This window comes from Monodelphis domestica, chromosome X (genome assembly GCF_027887165.1).
Source record: "Monodelphis domestica isolate mMonDom1 chromosome X, mMonDom1.pri, whole genome shotgun sequence".
NCBI lineage: Eukaryota > Metazoa > Chordata > Mammalia > Didelphimorphia > Didelphidae > Monodelphis > Monodelphis domestica.
Genome location: NC_077235.1, coordinates 47,120,895 through 47,138,995, shown reverse-complemented (window position 1 = coordinate 47,138,995; position 18,101 = coordinate 47,120,895). Strand labels below are relative to the sequence as shown.

The window sequence follows — 18,101 nt, the reverse complement described above, 5'->3', positions numbered from 1 at the left end:
TTGGCCAAAGGGTCTAGACCACACAACCAAGGTTATGGAGCCCTCAAGTTCTCTGACACTGGAGGTCATTTGGTAGCCCCAGCACCTAGCTCTCATTGCCTGGCACTGTTAGCACTCAATATTTGTTGAGTCTTACTCTCATCAAGGGACCCGCCGCTGCCCCTTTCTTTAAAATAAACCACAAACTCCTGAGCCTGGTATTAAAGCTCCCCCCACTCCAACTTTGCCTACTTTTTTAGGGATATTTCATATTACTCCTCCACTAAACTGGCTGTGTCCTCTCCAAGCCATTGCTCATGCCTAGAATGCTTTCCTCCCCATGGTTACCTTTCAGAATTCTTTTCTTCTTTTGAGCCTCAGGTACTGCCATCTCCAGGAAGTCTTCCTTGATGTGCCCATTCCTCCCTCAAATATTATTCCTAGACTTCTTTGATCTTTATTAACCTCTTTCCTATCTAACTTAACTTTGTGTGTGTGCTGTATCCCCAGTAATAGATTCGAAGCTTTTTGAAGGCATGGACTATTTTCATTTTTGTTTTTGTCTACCTAGAAGCTAGCACATAGTAGGTGCTTAATACTTGTCAGATTTAACTGAATCCTCATAGTGGTAGAGATGGTTTTTTGCTAGACCATCTTACTTATTCTTACCTTGTGCTCCATAATATTACTAGTCAAGTTTAGGGGTACAAGCCATGCCAGGGAGTAGGGCAAAGCTAACCACCACAGCCAGAAGAGCCAACATTGGCCTCACTGACACAATGGAACAAAGCAGCTGTGGCCAGCAGCCAAGAAGTGCCACCTTGGGCTGACTTCCCTGAAAAAGTAAGGTGCCTGGCTTCCTTATATGTGGAAATAATATTTGAATTCCTTTTACCTCATGGTCTATAGCAAGATGTGTCCCAGAGGTATGTCATCACGGGGACAATGAGTAAGAAGTTGCCAAGGAAAGGTACATACTGAGAAATCCATTTGAAACCAGTGCTATGGTTCCCCTCCGGTGCCAAGTGTCTGACTGATCCCATGATCCCGTGACCTTCTCAGCAGACTAGATCAGACAGTCTCATTTCCAGAGGCTGAGTTAAAGCTCCTGGGTAGTGCATGACCCAACCTGAGCAGCTGAGATAGGAACCCTGAGGATGCACCCAAAATGAGTTCCTGGGCAAGAGAGAGGTACCTCCTGCCAAGGAATTTTGTCCTGGTAGCACGGAGCATTCCTGAGGAGTGTGGCGCTATGGTTAGCGATGCCTTCCCTGCCCCCTCGCCACAGAAGAGGAGAGATCTCTTAATATTCCAAACATAGGCTCACTCACTACTGCCCACAGAGTCCTGGTCGATGGAGGAGATATAGAACTTATTTTGCCTTCTTCCACACCCACATTTCTTTTGGGGAGGGTGGGGAGTGTTTCCACATGGAAACTAAAGTTTGCAATTGCTTATATTTCAGGAAAAGCAAAACAGCAACAATATGGAGATGGTTTGGGGACCGCCCCCACCTACTAAAGCCAGGCTTCAGAAGAAGTTGGCATTGGCCCTCCAGCAACAGTGGGGTTGGCTGCTACCTCTAGTTCTCCCACACACCTACTCTACTTCTCTGCCTTGTAATGAAGCCCGAAGTCACTTTTTTGGCCACAGAGACCTTTGATGCAAGCAGTTCATTTCCTAGTAACTGTTTCCTTCCTTCTCTCTCCACCCGCCTCACGAACTGGAGACTTAAGAGCCCCTTCCACTCTGACTCAGAACACGAAGTAGTCTGCTTTGCAAGGCCACTGCCGTGAATCAGAGCTTTTCCAGTGTTTGTTGTTTAGAAGGGAAGAAGCCTGATATGGTAACGGTGAGGACAACATCCTTTGTAGTCTCCCAAACCAATTTCTAGACAATCATCGGTTGAGCAGACAAAATGCCAAAACAGCATTCCTAGGAGGTAAAGTCTCTTCATCTCACCTACCCTTTTTCCCCCTTTTTTCATCAGCGAGGAAACAATGACATAGATGCTTGGAAAAAAACAAAACATAGCAAAACTGTAGGCTGAGCTGACAAGACGTAGAATCGCGAAGCCGGCTAATCTAATCTAAGAAACATCGAAGGGCCTACTGGGTGAGAGGCAACGTGACATCTTAAGAAGATCTGGACTCGGGTCCCACCTCTGGCCCCTACTGGCTTTGGGACCATGGCCAAGTCCACAGGTGCTTAATAAATGCCCAGTGGCTTTCAGAATGACTATTGCCAGCCTCTAGGCGATGGAGAAAAGTTGGGCACTGGGAGTGCCACATACCAATTGAATTGAAATCATAGGTTCTAGGTGTTGGGGATACAAAGACAAAACTTCAGGCAGTTTCTGCCCTCATTGAGCTTACATTCTACTGAGAGGGTAGAACACGTAATTTTGGCCCCTTTTCTGACCCTTTCACCTCTTCTAACCCTCTGGACTCACGATGCTTTCATGTGAATCCATCCTTCCCCTCGAAGAGCTAAATACCAGATCAGTTAGTAACCCCAGAGAACAATGAGTCTCTACTGATGCCCCCATCATTTTAGGGGACTTCAGTTTCCTCTCTATGGATGAGAAGATTGCAAAGATCATCTCTAACATTCGATCCCACTCCAAAACCCCAAGATCCAGTGAGGCTGTGAAATCTAGGTCCTTGGTCTAAAATTCTCTATGGTAAGATCCTATGGTCTGACTAAGGCATGGAGGTATTCTTCTTTAAGCTAAATAGGTTTTATGCTTGTCTTGTTTTTATATCACTCATTTCCAGATATATCCTACCATCCCCACCACCATATATAACAACAACAACAACAACAAATATACATATATAAAACCATTTGACCCAGTGACCAAAACTCTGGAAGAATTATAATATACAACTGTAACGTCCCTCCCCAACACACACGCACGCACGCACACACACACGCACACACGCACACACGCACACAGTCTACAAAAAAGTTGGCACATACATACTTCTTTCTCTCTTCTCTGGGGCCAAGAATTACCAAGTTACCGTAATCATTCTCATGAGTCTGTGTATGTAAACATTCTGCTGATTCTACAGAGTTTACTCTGTATCAGTTCATACAAGTCTTCTGGGATTTCTACAAATTCCTGATGTTGGTCATTTCTTATGATGTAATCATTTTGAGACAGTTTTGCAGCGAGCCCTCCAGGAAAAAAAAAAGCCACTCTCTTAGACGATTAATAGCTCTTTCACTGCATGCCCGACCCTCGAGTTTAAGCACTGAACATGGGCCTCAATTGTTCTTTAGGATCATCTGCATATTCTCTTTGACCTCCTGACAAAACTAGAGCCTCTTTAAATAGCCCAGGGAAGTCACAGTGATAGGAGGCCTTATCTAACCCCTTCAATGGCTCCTTCCTCTGCTGCTTCTTGTAAGAACGGGAGTTCTGGTGGGACTGAGGGCCTGCAGAGGCCAAGGCAGATATTCTCCTAGCACACATTCTGGTTTGTGACCGGAAAAGACTGTTTTGTGTTGGGGTTTATTGAGATGCTGAAGAGGAGTTGGAGAATGAAGATACTTAACCCTGAAAGTTCACAGGTTTCCATCTTGTTAGATAGTACACAATCCCCTGCCAAAGTCTTTATAAACACTAACCTTAACAGCAGCTGAGGCATGTAGGAGGTGTACGGTATTAGTCTCATGTGCAAATGGAGAAAGTGAGGCACAGTGAAGATAAAGAGAAGGATGGGGGCGGGAGAGATCAGCCACCTGAATGACAGCATCCTGTGTCTACCCAAGCTGAGCCTACTCAGTCTTCAAATTGGAATGATTCACAGCTCACCGTCAAGGTTGGGAAGCTCTCTTGGGTGTCAATTTCTCCTTTGCCAAAATCTGGCATCAGTTCTGCCATCCACCCAGTACCTCCCTTCCCTGCCCCCCCCAGCGTACACACACACACACACACACACACACACACTGTCATTTAGGGCTTCTCAAGGAAAGGACTCCCAATATTCAAATACTGGGATGTTCTCTCTGACAATGGAGATCACAATCCATCTTTACCTGCTCATTTTGTATGACTTTTGCATGGCTTCCCATAAGTTGACTACAAAGGGCCATCCAGTGATATGCTGATAAATGTTTAACAACCAGGCTCCTTGAAAAACATTACATGAAACTTTTAAATTTAATCTGCTAGGGGGCAGCTAGTTGGCTCAGTGGATAGAGGGCCAGGCTTAGAGATGGGAGGTCCTGGGTTCAAATATCCCAGCTGCATGACCCTGGGCAAGTCATTTAACCTTGACTGCCTAGCCCAGTGATGATGAATCTTTTAGAGACACTGCCATGCCCTGACCCCACCCCTAATACTGAGTGCCCTGCCCCTCCCACACACATATTGAGTGCATCCCACCCCCCTTACCCCACACAGGAGAGGGAGAAAGTGCTCCCATTGGGCTACTGGATAGAGGGGCAGTTGAAGTGAGGAATGTTCTCAGTGAGTGTAGGGGTGGGGGAGTGGCCCAAGAGCTCTGCCTCCGGTGAGCCATCCAACTTACCCCCTGTGTGCTCCCATTGGGCTGCTGGGAAGAGTGGCGAGGGATGTGAAAAATGTCAACAGGAACAGTGGAGAGGGGGTAAGGAGCAGCTCTGCCCGAGTCTCGGCCATTCTAGTGACGAACTCTGGAGAAGGGGAGGAAGCAGCCTCATGCCTACAGAGATTGCTCTGCATGCCATCTTTGGCAATCATGCCATAAGGTTCACCAGTACTGGCCTAGCCCTTACCACTCTTCTGCCTTGGAACCAATACATAATATTGATTCTAAGATGGAAGGTGAGGGTTTTTAAAAAAATTAATCTGCCCAATTAACACTTTTAAAGTATAAGTCAACAGAACATGAAGCCTCAATTTTGCTGACTTCAGAGGTGTAAATGTTCTCACTGAAAAATCTGTCCCAAGGTGGCTGAGGCAGGCTCTAGTATACCCTTGGGGTTCTCAATGTGCTAGATGTTTTCTTCATTTTCTCCTCCCACTGAGGCAATCCCAGCAGAGGATTCCCAATGTGTCCCATCACTCCCCCACCAACCTTCTCCAGGTGGTCAGCCTGTCTCCTTCTCCTCTTGGGTTTCCTTAATGATACCTTTTATTCCTGATCTTCTGTAGAGTTCCTCATTGTTATATGCTGCAGCCTGCTCACAAGGAAAAAACAATAAGGATGTGTATTCTTATTTTATCAGACATCTATTTAGCGCCACTTCTGGGGGGGGCACATAATTTGACAGTAGTAATATTATAAAATGCAGGGGTTTAGGGTAAGTTAGAATACACAGAGACTTTAGAAATCATCTAGTCCAATACCCCTGTTTTAGAGGGAACATAGCATGTCCAAGGTCACAAGGTCAGAGGAGGAAGTTGAACCCAGGTCATGTGACTTCAGAACTGTGCCTTCTACTATGCCCCCTTCTTCTTACCCACCCTTCCTATACAGGCAACCCAGAAATGATTCACAGCTTTAAAGGATAGCGGCAAGTCCAGCAGCGAGGTGGCCTAGTGGATAGACTGCTGGGCCAGGAATCAGGAAGACCCAAGGTCAAATCTGGCCTTGGAGACTGAGCTGTGTGACCCTGGGCAAGTCACTTCACCTCCATTTGCTTTAATCCACTGGAGAAGGAAATGGCTAACCTCTCCAGAATCTTTGCCAAGAAAGCCCCATGGATAGCGCTGGTATACTGTGATGGTCCACGGGATCACAAAAATCAGACATGACTGAATAACAAGACCTAAAGTCCAGGGTCACATGATAGGATTGTGAATCGAGACTTGGAAGGACCCTTCAAGTACATCTTGTTGAACTCCCTCATTTTACTGCAGAGAAAACTGAAGCCCAGAGGTTATATCAGGATGAAACCTGCCTGTGCCTTGAAGTTATAAGCAATTCGGGACTCCATGAAGGCAGAGGACATCTCTCCATTCTGGGTGCGGTGGGAGAAGGGTCTGCCAGAGAGCCAAACTGACTCTCAGGAGTGTGCCACAGAGAAACTACCCTGCCCTGCTAGCCAACAGGGTCTCGAGTTCCAGGGGAAAGAGCGAGGGTAGAAGGAGATTCATAGCCTACAATGGCATAGCGACAAGCCATGCCATTCAACCCAATGTCCTATACCAACTCCAAATACTCAGAACTCAGAGAACAAAAGCTAATATTCACAACAAGACTTTTTATCAGCAACCCTGAGTCATCAAGAAAAATATTTGAAGAAGGCAGGGGAGTACATAACACATTTTAAAAAGATTTCCATTTTTACAAAAGTTAAAAGTACAGAGTTTGCATTTGCAGCCAAAGTGCTAGCCCTCAAGTAGCCAGAAAACTCAGCTATCTGAAAGAGCTCTAGGGAGGGGAGGCTTGGCCCAAATCAATTTGTATTCCCCGTGTACATGAACCCTGGGAAGAAAGGGGAGGATGACCCCAAATAATAATGCTCCGAAGGGGATTGACGTGCAATTTGAAATCCAGAAAATCTGCTTATTCTTTATTCCTTACTTTCTCTCTCCCAACATTCCATTTTCTGTGCCCTTCTGGGTAGGACCAGTGTTTCCTACCAAGAACCATCTTTGGTTGATCAGAAACTAGAATTGCCGGGGGCAGCTGGGCAGCTGGGCAGCTCAATGGATTGAGAGCCAGGCCCACAGACAAGAAGTCCTGGGTTCCAATCTGGCCTCAGACTATGTGACCCTGGGCAAGTCCCTTAACCCCTACTGCCTAGCCCTTACTGCTCTTCTGCCTAGGAACCAATACATAGTATTGATTCCAATATGGAAGGTGAGGGTTTTTATTTTTTAAAAAGAAAGAAACTGGAATTGCCCTGCTCTGTGTTTTAGCAACGTAATTTCTCAACGGTCCTCTCCTCTCTCCCCAGCCTAGGGCACTGAGCTTATGAGAAAGATAAGACACAGGGAAGTGGCTTTCTGAACAGTCATCTGTTGAGGACTTACAGAGGGGACTTTTGTTGGGTCTGAGTTGGACTTGGTCCCCAAGTCTCTTCCTGCCCTGAAATTCAGTGATTCTTTCAAATTCTCCCTGCAATGGTGACACAGAAGCCACTTCCCCTTTCAGCCCTTCCCTCCCTTCCTCCTAGCTAGGTCAGGCCTCTTGCTATGGTATTTCCTCTACCTCCTTGACAAGGAGGGGCATTTGTCTTCCCATACCCTTGGGGCTTTGATGACTCCTTCTCCCAACCCCCCATTTAAGCTTTTGTGCCCCATTTTAGGTTGGCAGTTATCTAGTCTGACAACAAGCTGTATGGATGGGTCCTAATAGCTTGGCAAGGACAGCTGGGTGGCCCAGTGTATTGAGAGTCAGGCCTAGAGAGGGGAGGTCCTGGGTTCCAATGTGGCCTCCGACACTTCCCAGCTGTGTGACCCTGGGCAAGTCCCTTGACCCCCATTGCCTAGCCCTCACCACTCTTCTGCCTTGGAGCCAGTACATAGAATTGAGTCCAAGATGGAAGGTGAGGGTTTAAAAAAAAGAAACAAATGATAGTTTGGTATCATAGGTTAGAGCTGACTTTGGAGTTAGGAGGCCTGGTGAGAAAGCTATTTCACCTCTTAATGGCCAGATGACAAAGACTATACAGGTTGCTAATATGCCATGGTAGAGGAAGTTTTCTCTAGGAGTTCCCCCACAGAGATTCAAATCACAGGCCCGAATCCAAATCAAAAAGGGAGGTAGGGGTTTATATTATCCTGCTTAGATGACATTAGTCCATTCTTACTACCAAAGAAAAGCATTCTGATGGCCCACATTCAAGAATGCCTACCAGTGGGGAAGGCAGAGAAGCCTAATGGTAAGCAAATACTGAAATCCTACCATATAAGAGGGGCCTGGCCATAGCTACAACCCCTGGCCCACACGGATAGAGCTATGTGGTGGCTGACAGCAGAGCCCCTGAGCTTCCCTCTCAGGACCCCAGCCTAAGCCTAATCTCACCTCTGAAAATAGTTCCTAGATTATTTCTGAGTCCTTAATTATTCGATTTTCATTTCACCACGGGATTCCTTGAAGTTCCCAGAGGCATGGCAGCAAGCTGGAAGCTAGGGTAACTGGAGAGACACCAGAGATCCATTGTCATGTAAGCCGGGTAGCCTGGAATAAAAATTCAATTTCCTGCCTAAGTACAAACTAATTAGTGCTTTGGATCTAGAGACACGTAGCCCGAATGCAGATCCAAGGTCTGCTACTTTGACTCACAAGCCAGTGTTGGGAGTATAGGATCACTGATAGATTTGGCGTTAGAAGGGACCTCAGAGGCGAGACTTCTCATTAGGCAGATGAGGAAGGGGACTTCAAGGAGGGGAAGTAACTTGCCCAAAGTTACATGGGCATTAATCGTCAAAGGTAGGATTTGAACCCAGATCCTCTGACTCCAGAGTCAGTGCTAGGAAGACTTGGACTGCACCACATTGCTTCTGCCACACACCAAATAACTGGCTTAGTCACTGAACAAAAGGTGTCTCAGTCAAACCGTAGCTAAATTGAATTTTTTAATGAGCCCATGTGACCTTCTCTTTGCCCTTCCTGCCAGGGCCTCTGAGTGAGGATTCATTCAGTCCATTTCTGGGACAGCTGGCTAAGCTTTTGGCTCTCCCCACCCAATGTGGCTTGAAAATAGCAAATTCAGAGATGTCTTTGTCCTATATGACCTTTTTATCTGCACATAGCTCCTTGCAAAGTAACAAGCACACAAATGGAATTCTGATGAGACAAAACCACTGTGTGTGAGAGAGAGGGGGGAGAGGGAGGGAGGTGGAGGGAGAGAGACAAGGAGGGATAAAGAAAAGACAGAGAGGGAGAGAGAGAAAAGGGGAGAGGGAGGTGGAGAGAGAAAGAAAAGACAGAGAGAGAGAGAAAGTAAAGACAGAGAGAGAGGGAGGGGAGAGAGAGACAAGGAGAGAGAAAGAAAAGACAGAGAGAGAGACAAGGAGAGAGAAAGAAAAGACAGAGATAAAGGGGAGAGGGAGGTGGAGAGAGAAAGAAAAGACAGAGAGAGAGAGAAAGTAAAGACAGAAAGAGAGGGAGGGGAGAGAGAGACAAGGAGAGAGAAAGAAAAGACAGAGAGAGAGAGGGAGGGGGAGAGAGAGACAAGGAGAGAGAAAGAAAAGACAGAGATAAAGGGGAGAGGGAGGTGGAGAGAGAAAGAAAAGACAGAGAGAGAGAGAAAGTAAAGGCAGAGAGAGAGGGAGGGGAGAGAGAGACAAGGAGAGAGAAAGAAAAGACAGAGAGGGAGAGAGATAAAGGGGAGAGGGAGGTGGAGAGAGAAAGAAAAGACACAGAGAGAAAGAAAGTAAAGACAGAGAGAGGGAGGGGAGAGAGAGACAAGGAGAGAGAAAGAAAAGACAGAGAGAGAGAGGGAGGGGGAGAGAGAGACAAGGAGAGAGAAAGAAAAGACAGAGATAAAGAGGAGAGGGAGGTGGAGAGAGAAAGAAAAGACAGATAGAGAAAGTAAAGACAGAGAGAGAGGGAGGGGGGAGAGAGACAAGGAGAGAGAAAGAAAAGACAGAGAGAGAGAGAGGGAGGGGAGAGAAAGACAAGGAGAGAGAAAGAAAAGACAGAGAGGGAGAGAGAGAAAGGGGAGAGGGAGGTGGAGAGAGAAAGAAAAGACGAGAGAGAAAGTAAAGACAGAGAGAGAGGGAGGGGGAGAGAGACAAGGAGAGAGAAAGAAAAGACAGAGAGAGAGAGGGAGGGGAGAGAAAGACAAGGAGAGAGAAAGAAAAGACAGAGAGGGAGAGAGTTAAAGGGGAGAGGGAGGTGGAGAGAGAAAGAAAAGACAGAGAGAGAGGGAGGGGGAGAGAGAGACAAGGAGAGAGAAAGAAAAGACAGAGAGAGAGGGAGGGGAGAGAAAGACAAGGAGAGAAAAAGAAAAGACAGAGAGGGAGAGAGATAAAGGGGAGAGGGAGGTGGAGAGAGAAAGAAAAGACAGAGAGAAAGTAAAGACAGAGAGAGAGGGAGGGGGGGAGAGAGACAAGGAGAGAGAAAGAAAAGACAGAGAGGGAGAGAGAGAAAGGGGAGAGGGAGGTGGAGAGAGAAAGAAAAGACAGAGAGAGAGGGAGAGGGAGAGAGAGACAAGGAGAGAGAAAGAAAAGAGAGACGGAGAGAAAGGGGAGAGGGAGGTGGAGAGAGAAAGAAAAGACAGAGAGAGAGGGAGGGGGAGAGAGAGACAAGGAGAGAGAAAGAAAAGACAGAGAGGGAAATAGAGAAAGGGGGAGAGGGAGGTAGAGGGAGAAAGAAAAGACAGAGAGAGGGAGGGGGAGAGAGAGACAAGGAGAGAGAAAGAAAAGACAGAGAGGGAAATAGAGAAAGGGGGAGAGGGAGGTAGAGGGAGAAAGAAAAGACAGAGAGAGAGGGAGGGGGAGAGAGCGAAAGAAAAGACAAAGAGAGAGAGGGAGGGGGAGAGAGAGAGAGAGAGAAGAAGGGAGGGAGAGAGAGAGGAGGGAAGGAGAGAAAGAAGGAGGGAGGGAGAGAGAGGTGAGGAGAGAGAAAGGGGGAGAGGGAGGGAGGGAGAGAGAATATGAATTCGTGCACACATGCTACTGCAGAAACAATCTCAGACTGAATTGTAATATCCCAAACCCCACATTTATAAGGGAAACAAGCCACTGTCTGGGACACGCGCCAAAATAAAGATTTGGTGGAGGAAATGTTGATACTAATGGTTGGACATGTGTTTTTGGATTGCCGGTGGATTTGCGGTTCTCTGTCTCTTATTAGAATGTCACTGAGGAGCTTCATTGAAAATGGAGGCCTTCCTATAACAATGTAAATGGAAAGAATGAATACAAAAATGAAACCAAACATGGTTTAACCACAAGCAGCCCAGTCCTGAAAGACACAAGGGAAAGGTCCCTGTCCCTTCCTTCTCTGCAGAGGAAAGGAACATGACATACACTGTCAGACGTAGGTGATGGGTGGCACTGTTTCTCTCTACTCAAAATTCTTTGTTATGAGCAATAGCCCACCACGTACGGGAGAGGCAAGGATATGTTGGAAATGGAGGCATTCACTCTCTTCATGAAGGTTACAAGGAAAATAATTTTTAAAAAATGAACCGGAAGTCTTCAAGCAAGAACTGGGTGGCCACTTCTCAGGCTCATCCTGGAGAGGCTTCTCATTCCAGCAAGAATGGGCCACCAAGGTCCCTTTCGGCTGCTTGGAGACTCCATAACTGTCCTGTCCTCCTTTCCATGGTGACATTACCAAAGCGAACCTGAGAAGGTGAGCTTTGCCATCTCTCACACTCTCCTAAGCTTAGCACTAACTCTACTGCTTTGCATAACCAGATTCTGGCTTTTCCTGCTAAAGGTCTTTCCTTAGGTTTGCTAACAGGAGCCAGAAAAGTGTCCTCCTGGTACAGGGCTTCTGGGTAAAGTCACACAATTTCCAACCACAGAGGGAATCTTGGTTTGAGTCACAGCAATTAGGGGAGGCCTGACATTAGCCCGAGATTGCGACTGTAGCGTAAGTTGACTTTTCTGTCTTCCTGTGGAGCAAATTTGAGCTCTCCTTTTAGTTCATCTGAGCATTTTAATTAGGGATCCAGAAGAAGAACTCCAAAGGCAAACCATTTTAAAGCCCATTCACATCCACATTTGGGAGGAGGCAGCTGCCTCCTGCTAACAGGAATCAGTAAGGAGCTCAAGTCTTCTTGAGCAAAGAATGGATGTCAGGGAGGGGGGTGTGGAAGGAAAGAAGGCTGCTGGACTTGGCGGATTTCTACGCAATGTCCAGATGGATGGCCTAAATTGTAAAGGCCAATTGCCAATGCCATCTCCATGATTTTCTCATGTTATTTCTAACAGTGGTTCCCTCAGATGAAAAACCTGTTTCAAAGAGCCCAGTTTCAGAAACTGGGGCACGTTCTTGGCCGTTAAGAGTAACCAGTAGAACAGATGAATTCCTCTTTCCTAGTAGCCTGCTGTAGTGGCTAGAGTTGGCCCTAAAGCTAGGAAAGGCTGAGTTTAAGACCCTGGGATATATACTGGCTAGATACTCTGTGAGTACCCCTGGCTCACGTGCTCTCCTCTAGTGGAGAAGGAGCTCCTCTTCAGGCTGGACTCTCCACAACTGCAACTCGGCTTCACTTAAATCCAATTCACACACAAGCCAAGAAATCATCCCGTGATGCCATTGGTCCTCTTTGAAAATGGAGGATGAACAATAACAGCCACCACCCAGTAAAATCACAGACCTCTGAAAATCCCTTTCCCGAGAGAGCCCTTCCACATACAATGGTTTCCCTTTTGAGTTTGCCTTCTGGATACCTAATTAAATTACTGGAAAGGCAGAGCCACAGTCACCCTCTAAGCCCTGTCTCCTCTAGCTTCCCATCCTCAGGTCTCTTTGCCTCCCCAGCCTCCTGCTCACACTTCTCTTCCTCTAGAAATGCTCCGCACCCATGTTGGCATTCAGTTTGTGGCATGAGAACCAAACAAGAAAAAAACAAAACAAATCCCCAGGATACACACTGCTTCAAAAATCATTCAATAATCACCCGAAAAGAGCCACAGTTATTCCTAAATACTGCCCTGTTTACCTAAAAACCTGTCCCTTGACCATGTGACCCACAGCAAGAGTGGTACCTAGAGTCGAGAAAACCTGGGTTCTAGGTTCTTCCTCAAGTCACTAAATCACTTTGAACTCTCAGTGTCTTCATCAAAATGGGGTGGGAGAGGGAGGAATCAATGGATTGAAAGCAGGGCCCAGAGATGGAAATTCCTGGGTTCAAATCTGACCTCATATAGTTCTCAACTGTGTGACCTTGGCTAAATCACTTAGCCCCCATTGCCTAACCCTTAACACTCTTCCATCTTAAAACCAATACACACTATTGATTCTAAGATGGAAATTAAGAGTTTCTTGTTTTAATGAGGTCTAGGGGGAGATTCATAGACCCTAGAGTTCATGTTAAAATGCATGGGTTTAAGATTCTATTATACCCAAGGGTCAAGGTAACCTGAGGCATTAATCAAAAACAGCCCTTCACGTTGAGGCTGGACGAAAAACATCTCCATTAAGGATCCTAGTTGATGTGTTTTGAAGACTTATCACTACTTATGGACAAGTCAAAGAGCAAGGATAAGGCGCACACACACACACACACACACACACACACACACACACACACACACACACACAGCAATAGTATATCACTAAAAACCAGCATAGCTGAGACAGAAAATTATAACACTATATGAGTTAAGACACAGAGCTGAGACCCTTTGGAATGTCCAACATCTAACTGCCCTTGAAAGCCCAAGATTCTACTATATCCTGTTGCCAGGGTTACCCCCCACCTCCACTCTTCATAATTCCACTCTCTCTTTTCTATGTACCTGCATATCCATATTGTTCCACAAGAATGAATTTTGGAATTCTTTACCAAATTGTGCCACACTTATAGGCAAACCAAGGGGCACAGTGCTAGAATAGAGTGCACACAAACACTCAGAGAAAAAAAAGAGAGAGAGAGAGAGAGAGAGAGAGAGAGAGAGAGAGAGAGAGAGAGAGAGAGCAAGTCTAAACTGACAAATTACCATTCAAGCTGGTTGTTCAGATGCTACTTCTCTGGATATTAACATACAAAACTGAGGAGCCATAGAATGTCCAACATCTGATTAGGTAAAGATCATAGATCCTATTATATGCAGTCGTCAGTGTTATCCCAGGATTATAATCCCAAGATTTGCTTTATTTTAATGCAGGACATCAAGGGTGTCCCTTAAGGATCTTTCTTGACTTCTACTGAATCATACCCATGGACAGACCAGAGGGGTTCATAAACATAAAAACATACATACAGAAGACAACAAGCTATTAAGGATTAAGAAACATAGTTGGGGGAGGATGACAAGGTCCTGATTCTGTCAAGATGTGTTAATATATAAAGAGCTGAGGCTCTCTGGGATGTCCAGTCTCTGGTGTTCATGAAGATCAATGATTCTCTTCCACCCTTTATAATTCCAAATATCACTTTTTTATGAGCCTGCATATCCATATTGTCCCTCAACTATGAATTTTGAAATTCTTTGCCAAATTATGCCAAAAATATAGGCAAACAAAGGGACAGAGTGGGAGAATAGAGTTCACGCACATGCAGACACACCCACACACACAAACACACACATATACACACACAACATAAGGCCGACAATGACAACCTAGCAAAGTTGAGTTAGTACTTGCAGATCCATATACTCAGTATAATAAGATATAGAGCTGAGGCTCTCTTACCAGTTTGCACCTCACCTTGAAAGTCCAAGATAATGTCATGTCCAGTTGCTAAGGCTACATCTCGCCTTCCTTGTGATCCCAAATATCACTTTATTTTGATTCTCGTCATCAAGAAGCACCATGTCAAGGCTTTGTGTTTGTTTTGCTGGTTGTCTCAATACCTACTCATGGACAAACCAAAAGGGAAAGAGAGAAAATCAGGGATTTGTATACACATGATAACACACACACACACATGGCAACAGTCCAGCACTGAAAAACCAACATGACTGGGACAGAATATTAATTATAAAACTTTATGAGTTAAGACACAGAGCTGAGACTCTGGAATGTCCAACATCTAACTGCCCTTGAAAGCTCAAGATTCTGTTATATCCAGTTGCCAGGGTTACCCCCCACACACCCATTATAATTCCAAATCTCTCTAGTCTATGAGCCTGCATATCCATATTGTATCCCAAGGATGCATTTTGGAATTCTTTGACAAATTGTGCCAAACTTATAGGCCACCCAAGAGGCACAGTGCTAGAATAGAGTGCAAACAAACACTGAGAGAGAGAGAGAGAGAGAGAGAGAGAGAGAGAGAGAGAGAAGAGAGAGAGAGAGGAGAGAGGAGAGAGAGAGAGAGAGACAGAGACAGAGACAGAGACAGAGACAGAGACAGAGAGAGACAGAGAGAGACAGAGAGAGGACAGAGAGAACAGAGAAAGAGAGAAGGAGAGAGTGAGGGAGAGAGGGGGGAGGGAGGGAAAGGGAGACAGAGACAGACAGACAGAGACAGACAGAGAGAAAGAGAGGGAGGGAGGGAGGAAGGGAGAGAGAGAGAGCTATTCTACAGTGACAATTTACCATTCTTGAGTTGGTTGTTGTTCAGATGCTGATTCTCTGCTTCTCTAAGCATTAACCTACAGAAAAGAGAAGCCATAGAATGTCCAACATCTGATGGTAAAGATCATAGATCTTATTGTGTCCAGTTTTCAGTGTTATCCCAGGATTTTAATCCGAATATTTGCTTTATTTTAATGCTGGACAATAGGGGTGTCCCTAAAGGATCTTTCTTGACTTCTCCTGAATCATACCCATGGACAGACCAGAGGGGTTCATAAACTTGAAAACATACACACAGAAGTCAATAAGCCATTAAGAATTGAGAAACATAGTTTCATGTGGGGGAGGACGTCAAGTTCCTGATTCCATCAATGTGTTAATATATACAGAGCTGAGGTTCTCCTGAATGTCCAGTCTCTGGTGTTCATGAAAAACAAAGATGCTCCCATGTCCAGTTGTCAGGGTTATCCCCCCCCCCCACTTATAATTCCAAAACTCTCTTTTCTATGAGTTTGCATATCCACATTGTCCCTCAAGGATGCATTTTGGAATTCTGTGACAAATTGGGGCAATTGTATAGGGACACCCAAGGGCACGGTGGAAGAATAGTATTAACACAACACACACACAGACACAGAGGAACAGTCCAGCATTGAAAAAACTAACATAGCTGGGAAAGAATATTAATTATAAAACTATATGAGTTAAGATACAGAGCTGAGACCCTTTGGAATGTCCAACATCTACCTGTCCTTGAAAGCTCAAGATTCTATTATTTCCAGTTGCCAGGGTTACCCCCAACCTCCACCCTTTATAATTCCAAATCTATCTTTTCTATGAGACAGAACATCCATATTGCCCCTCAAAGATGCATTTTGGAATTCTTTGCCAAATTGTGTCAAACTTATAGGCAAACCAAGGGCAGAGTGGGGGAAGAGAATGCACACAGTGTGAGAGAGAGAGAGAGAGAGAGAGAGAGAGAGAGAGAGAGAGAGAGAGAGAGAGAGAGAGAGACAGACAGACAGACAGAGAGAGAGAGAGAGAGAGAGAGAGAGAGACAGACAGAGAGAGAGAGAGAGAGAGAGAGAGAGAGAGAGAGAGATAAGAAGAAAGAAAGGGAGAGAGGGAGAACAAGAGAGAGTGAAAGAGAAAGAGAGAACATGAGAGACAGAGAAAGACAGGGAAAGAGAGAGAGACAGAGTAAGAAAAGGAAAGAAAGAGAGAGAAACAGAGACAGAAACAGAGAGACAAAGAAAGTGAGACAGAGAGAGCAAGAGAGAGAGAGATAGCTTACACTGACAACTTACTATTCCCAAGTTGGTGTGTTCACATTCGGCTTCTCTGCTTCTGTGGGCATTAATATACAGAACAGAGCCATAGAATGTACAAAATCTGAAGATAAAGATCACAGATTTTTTCTCTCTGGTTATCATGGTTTGTCCATGATTATAATCCCAGGAATTGCTTTATTTTAATGCTGGACATCAGGGGTGTACCTTAAGGATTCTTCTTAGCTTGTCCTGAATCATACCCCATGGACAAACGAGAGGGGTTCATAAACTTAAAAACATACATAGAGAAGGCAACAAGCCATTAAGGATTAGGAAACATAGTTGGGGGAGGATGTCAAGGTCCTGATTCTGTCAGGATGAGTTAATATATACAGAGCTGAGGCTCTCTGGGATGTCCAGGCTCTGGGTGTTCATGAAGAGCAAAGATGCTCTTATGTCCAGATACCCACCCTTTATAATTCCAAATATCTTTTTCTCTGAGCCTTCATATAGATATTATCCCTCAAATGTGCATTTTGAAATTTTTTGCCAAATAGAGCCAAACTTGCAGGCAAACCAAGGGCACAGTGGGGGGAATAGAGTTCACACACACACACAAACACACAATAAAGTCAACAATGACAAGCTAGCAAGGTTGACTTAGTACTTGTAGATCCATATATTATGTGTAATAAGATAAAAGAGCTGAGGCTCTCTAACAAGTTTGCACCTTACCTTGAACGTCCAAGATAATGTCATGTCCAGTTGCTAAGGCTACATCTCGCCTTCTGCTGTGATCCCAAATATCATGTTATTTTGATTCTAGTCACCAAGAATCACCATGTCAAGGCTTTGTCTTTGATTTGCTGGTTATCGCAAGACTTACTCATGAAAAAAAACAAAGGGCAAGGTGAGAAATCAGGAATTTGTACACAAATGTGCACACACACAAGGCAACAGTCCACAAAGCTGGGATAGAAATATTAATTATAAGACTATATAAGTTAAGATACAGAGCTGACTGAGACTCTTGAATGCCCAACATCTACCCTCCCCTTGAAAGCTCAAGGTTCTGTTATATCCAGTTTGCCATGGTTACCCCTCACCTCCACCCTTTATAATTCCAAATCTCTCTTTTCTATGAGCCTGCACATCCATATTGTCCCTCAAGGCTGCACTTTGGAATTCTTTCAAATTGTACCACACTTATAAGGCAAAAAAGGGGCACAGTGCTAGAATAGAGTGCACACAAACACTGAGAAAGAGAGAGACAGAGAGAGAGAGAGACAGAGACAGAGACAGAGAGACAGAGAGAGACAGAGACAGAGACAGAGAGACAGAGAGAGACAGAGAAAGAGAGAGGAAGCCTACACTGAACACTTACCATTCTGACTTGGTTGTTCAGATGGTACTTCTCTGGGAATTAACATACAGAACTGAGGATCCATAGAATGCCCAACATCTGATGGTAAAGATCACATATGCTATTCTATTCCAGTTGTCAATGTTATCCCAGGATTTCAATCTCAAAATTTGCTTTATTTTAATGCTGGACATCAAGGGTGTCCTTTAAGGATCTTTCTTGGCTTGTCCTGAATCATACCCATGGACAGACCAGAGGGTTCATAAACTGAAACATACATAGAGAAGGCAACAAGCCATTAAGGATTAGGAAACATAGTTGGGGGGGAGGATGTCAGGTCCTGATTCTGTCAGGATGTGTTAATATATACAGAGCTGAGGCTCTCCAGGATATCCA

The 18,101-nt window shown here is 45.1% G+C and overlaps 1 long non-coding RNA gene across 2 annotated transcripts in view; it reads right to left on the bottom strand.

Annotated features, from left to right (window-relative positions):
- The window catches only part of LOC103102793 (uncharacterized), a 74,739-nt gene extending 56,802 nt beyond the window's left edge, over positions 1-17,937 (bottom strand). Inside the window, exons 1-5 of one of the 2 annotated variants that reach the window (XR_008914686.1) lie at positions 17,078-17,937; positions 15,093-15,148; positions 14,259-14,404; positions 7,947-8,102; positions 5,049-5,151 (exon numbers count right to left, since the gene is read on the bottom strand). This is a non-coding gene — a long non-coding RNA (uncharacterized LOC103102793). Of the gene's footprint in view, positions 1-2,844; positions 5,152-7,946; positions 8,103-14,258; positions 14,405-15,092; positions 15,149-17,077 lie in introns of those variants that run through there. The other variant, XR_008914685.1, reaches the window with a different exon arrangement.
- Positions 17,938-18,101: the final 164 nt, after the last annotated feature.